General features: G+C 36.5%; 1 protein-coding gene across 1 annotated transcript in view; it reads left to right on the top strand.

Moving 5' to 3' along the window:
* Positions 1 to 5,715, top strand: part of LOC117181522 (TNF receptor-associated factor 4) — a 252,317-nt gene that overhangs the window by 133,159 nt on the left and 113,443 nt on the right. The window lies entirely within an intron of this gene.

Raw genomic sequence — 5,715 nt, 5'->3', positions numbered from 1 at the left:
CGCCATTTTGAATTCGTCAAATTTGATATTGGATTTGTAATCAGCGACCTCCAAAACCCCTTAGTATACATTATCATACCAATACGCGTAATTAAATTTTTGCCCGCCATTTTGGATCCGCCATTTTGGATCCGCCATTTTGAAGTGTTAGGGGGCCTCGAACACATCAAAATAACGGGTTTTTGACCCTTTTAGGTTAGAATATCTCGAAAACTGAGGGTGATGGGATTTTTCTGAGGTCAGATTCGGATTCAGCGCAGCAAAAACCTTCGGGTATAGTAGGTCTGGTCTCTGGTTCTGAGAATTGTTGGCCTGTGCTATCATCCAACAATTTATAAATATCTTAAAGCTCCCAAATGAGAAGTCACATACGGCCCAACCTTGGCCCATAGTCGGCAAAAATATTGCCGAAGCTCGGCTGCCATTATCGCGTCAATGACGGAATGATAACTATGGCCTGCACTTGGCAGCCAAGGTTTGGCTGTTATTATCGGCCCAACACTGGGTACCAATATTGGATCAAACCTAACTGCCATCGTCACGCCATTGCCGGATTTATAAATATGGCCTTGACTTGGCAGCCAAGGCTTGGCTGCCAGTGTCGGCCCAACATTGGGTATCAATTCTGCTATAGTCTAAGGTGTAAGGATATGACAAAAAAGATATTTAAAAAATAAATATTAATTGATTGCGAGTAGTTTGAATATAAATATTAATAGCCCTGTTTAGATTGAATACATATATCACATTTTGAATATTATATTGCAAATAAAGTTTCTAACGCTACGGGGCATCGAACCTACATCTATATACCTAAATCTATTGCCTAGCAGTCGGGAGTGCTAACCACTGCGCTAAACCGACAAGTTGAAACTGTGTGAAAAAGCCATCCTCATAAGTTGCAGTTCAGAAAAGTTAAAATTTCAAATTTTAGGCTTTCTTTTTCTAATTATTTATTATTATGCGACGTAGTGTAAATATAAAATACACGAATTGTTAACAGGAATAGCAATACAATAATTTTTAAATAAATAATTTAAATCGATTAAAATTTTTCTTCGCGTAATATTTTGTTTTTTTTTCATTGTAGCCTATTTTACAACTTTTTGCAATGACGGGAATTTTAATTTTTCATAAACATTAAAAAATTTTAATTACAGAACTTAACAAATTTCATCTTGAACTTTGACAATTTTTCAATAAATTTTTTTTTATGTTTCGTGTAAGATTTGTTTATTAAGTGCTAAAAGTGAGGCTTGGCGAAATAAAGTGCCGATTCTGGGCTAAGCATCGGTGGCGAATTGGCAAATATAAATAGCCAATACAGGCTGCCAGCACTGGCTCAATATGGGGCCGATTTAAATAAAATATGGTTTTCCGTGGTAAAAGTGACACTTGGCCCAGTAATGTGCCGTCACTGGGCCTGACTTTGGCTGAGCCTCATGAAACATGTTTCCCTGTACTAAAAGTGAGACTTGGCGCAGTAAAGTGCCGTTACTGATCCAAGCATCGGTGGAGGATCGGCAAATATAAATAGCCAATATAGGTTGCCAGCACTGGCTCAACACTTGGCCGATTAAAATGCCGACATTGACCCAATAACTTTAGCCGACCTCTGGCTGCCAAAAATGGACCAACACTGGGCCGTATATTCAGCTCCTGCAATTCGCACTTGGACTATCATTGCAGATAAAGAATATTCTCAAGCCATGTAATGAGGCTCTGGGGTACAAGAATCAAGTATTTTGATCATGGACAACCAAGGATAAGTAGATCAATACTCTTTACGACGGGTATATTTCATGGAGACTCCATTAGCGCACTATGGTTCTGTTTAGCGTTGAATCCATTGAACAAAACACTAAACAGCATGTATCATGGGTTCAGAATTCATGATAATGAGGATGGTCATCAAGTGACGCATCTTCTTTACATGGATCACCTGAAGCTTACGCTAGTTCAGTCCAAAAACTGCAGCAAGTTATCGATGTCACAAAGCAGTTTTCCAATGATATCCACATGGTGTAACACCGACCTTCAAAAATTAAACAGAATTGTTCGCGTAGAAATTACGAAGCACCGAATGCACCACAGAAATTCAGTGATTAAAAGGGTAGTTCTACTACGACATTTAGGGGTAGGGGCGTTGTAGATGTTAAAAAACTGTGTGAACCCCATGCAAAATAATGAAATAAAAGGAAACTGTAACCAAAATGCCTTCGACATGTTGGACAGTAATCATCTTACTATAAGCCTGTAACAACATTTCATAATGTAAATAATATAAATACTTTCTAAATAAAAATGGAGCACACGTATGTAGAAAGTGTGTTTTTTTCCTTTTTTTACAGAAAACGGAAAGGTCGGAGAAGCGGGGGCTGTAAAAAAATTATTTGTACATGGACGGCCAAAGGTACAGCTTCGTCCTGACTACTACGATTATTTCTACTATAATTATTATTAGCCAATTCTTGATAACTGTATATAAAGTGTGCTTCCACTTAGAGTATACCAAGCTATAATATCACAGTAAAAATTTATTAATTTTCTAAAAGCAGGAAATAAGAATCAGGTAATGCTGATTAATATATGAAGGAAATAACTATATGCGTACATTATAAAAATTTGAAGGGATTCATCTCTGACTTATGATACTGATCGTCTATTTTAAGATAATTATAAAAATACCAGTCTTTTTTTGCACTTTAATAACTTGAAAGATAATATTTTATTTCCTAAATTTAATAAAGTTATGAAAAAAAGGTAAGCGTTGAGTATTGTCACAAAAAAATTGTACCAACTAATGGATTTTTATTAAATTTTTTAGGATCAAATTAATATTGTAAAACTAAAAATATTTTTCTATTCAATCGGAAGAATATTACGTATGAAACTTTTTTTGCCTTCTTCGCATTAAACATGTTCCCTTTTACTTTCCGAATTCTTATTTACAATAAATTACATTAAATTTTTCCTCCGTCAAATGAAGATAATTAAGTAAATTTTTCTCAGGTTGTAATCTGTGAGTGAAAGATTACTCAAAAATTAATAATAGTTTTGATCAAATATATCATGAATTTGGTATTCAAAATAATGTATCTAAGAATACCCGTGTGGAAAAATCTTTTGGAAGTCTGATGTCGGATCTGGCCCAAATCAAGCGTCGTCTAAACCCACAGAAAATCGCCGATCCTCCAATGTACACCGAAATCGGTGTTCAAGTGAGTTGCAACAAATTTAAGCCACGCTGGTTCATTCGGAGAATCTAGGGGGAAAGCATCATTTAGATACTGTTTTTTCATTCAGAGCAACGTGAAGTGTCGTCTACAAACTCTCAGTCACCTGTCAAGATGATTTTGTCGGGCGTTATTTAGGTGAAATACATGTTGATAAGTAGGTAAGTTATAATAATAATTACCTAACTCTTAATTTCCTCCTACCTACATCCTACATGACATTCAAACGACCAAAGCCGGGATGTAAAAACTAAGTCGTGACCGTCTGCATCTTATTTGATGTCTGTTCGTTCGAAGAAATTTCCTCTAGATTTTCTGTATTCAACAAAGTGAAGTTAGCTGGCGGTTGAAGTGAAAATACCTATTTGTATATGTAGAAGGTCATGACTTTTTCTACAAATCCCGGCTTTAGTTTAAATATCGACGGCCATGACTAACCTAACATTTGGAAGTTGCATTAGGAAGTTATCATTTTATTCTAAGTGACTAGTACGCACTCTTAAATGAAAGAAAGTTGAAAATTAGGTAAATATTATTTCAATTAATTCTCTTATTAATCATTATTTAGTCTAATATCGCAAAGCGAATAGTTGCTTTGGCAGGTTCAGGTCGCAGTGTTGCTCCAATATTGGCAGCCCAAGGTCGGCTAAAGTTATTGTGCCAATATCGGCATTTTAATCGGCCCAGTGTTAAGCCAGTGTTGACAGCCTATACTGGCTATTTATATTTGCCGATTCTCCACCGATGCTTGACCCAGAATCGGCACTTTATTGCGCCAAGTCTCACTTTTAGTACGGGGAACCATGTTTCACGAAGATCATCCAAAGTCTGGTCCAGTGACGACACATTTTTGGGCTAAGTGTCACTTTGACCACAGCAAACCATGTTTTATTTAAATCGGCCCAATGCTGAGCCAGTGCTGGCAGCCTATATTGGCTATTTATATTTGCCGATTCTCCACCGATGCTTGACCCAGAATTGGCACTTTGTTTCGCCAAGTCTCAGTTTTAGCACCTAATAAATAAATCTTGCACGAAAGATAAAAAAAATTTATTGAAAAATTGTCAAAGTTCACGATGAAATTTATTAAGTTCTGTGATTAAAAATTTTTAATGTTTATGAAAAATTACATTTCCTGTCATTGCAAAAAGTTGTGAAGCAGGCTACAACGGAAAAAATGAAATATTACGCGAAAAAAATTATAATCGATTTAAATTATTTATTTTAAAATTATTGTATCGATATTCCTCTTAACATTTCGTCACATAATAATAATTAATTAGAAAAAGCGAGCTTCAAATTTGTTTCTTTAACTTTTCTGAACTGCAGCTTATGAGGATGACTTTTTCACAGAGATTCAACTTTTCGCTTTAGCGGAGTGGTTAGCACGCCTGACTGTTAGGCAATAGATTTAGGTATATAGATGTAGGTTCAATACCCCGTAGCGTTAGAAATTTTATTTGTAATATAATGTTCAAAATTAAATATATGTATTCAATCTAAACTGGACCATTAATATTTATATTCAAAGTACTCGCAATCAATTAATATTTATTTTTTAAGTATCTTTTTTGTCATATCCTTAGACCGTAGCCAGTGTTGGGCCGACAATGGCAGCCAAGCCCTGGCTGTCAAGTCAAGGCCATAGTTAACAATCCGGCAATGGCGCGACGATGGCAGCCAGGTTTGATCCAATACTGATACCAAGTGTTGGGCCGACAATGGCAGACAAACCTTGGCTGCCAAGTGCAGGCCATAGTTATCATTCCGTCATTGACGCGATAATGGAAGCCGAGCTTCGGCAATATTTTTGCCAACTATGGGCCAATGTTAAGCCGACCAAAGCCACCCAAGCCGACTTCGCACTTGGGTCAGCATTGAGCAAAAATTCAATCTCCAAATGATACTTTCCCCTAGAGGCCCAGATGTGCACCTACGTTCAGAGGAATACATTTGAGACTTGAAAGTTATTTCAAATGCTCATTGGGAGACCAATGAAATTTGAGCTGCATCAAATTTAACACCAGCGTTTTTCTGTGCCATTTAATCTTGACAGTCTGGTCTGGGCCAAATATGGCACTGGTCAGCCTTCCATAACATAAAAATGCCCAGGTGTCCAAATTTCAAAAAATTGTCAGGATCTCTAAAGTTATACAAAATAAGAAATTAACACTTTAAAATATAATCTTTTGCTTATCGGCTTGGCAGTCTAGACCAACCGAGGTCTGTCACTGGTCAGCAATCCATGATATAAAAATTTCTAAATGCCAAACACCAGTCTAGATTGTCAAGGACTCTAGGAGTAGCCTTTACCATAGTGATAAAGTGCTGATCAAGCCCATACTAGACAACCTATTATATATACGAGGGTTCTAGTAGTGGCCAAGCGATGTTACTGAATTATAATATCGTATAAAGCTTCTGAAACTGCTTGTACGTTATCATATTGGGCTTTATTTCAATATAGAGGTTTTGCGAT

The sequence above is a fragment of the Belonocnema kinseyi genome, chromosome 10 (assembly GCF_010883055.1).
Source record: "Belonocnema kinseyi isolate 2016_QV_RU_SX_M_011 chromosome 10, B_treatae_v1, whole genome shotgun sequence".
Lineage (NCBI taxonomy): Eukaryota > Metazoa > Arthropoda > Insecta > Hymenoptera > Cynipidae > Belonocnema > Belonocnema kinseyi.
The sequence above is the reverse complement of the archived record's forward strand: the minus strand, read 5'-3'. Positions and strand labels throughout refer to the sequence as shown.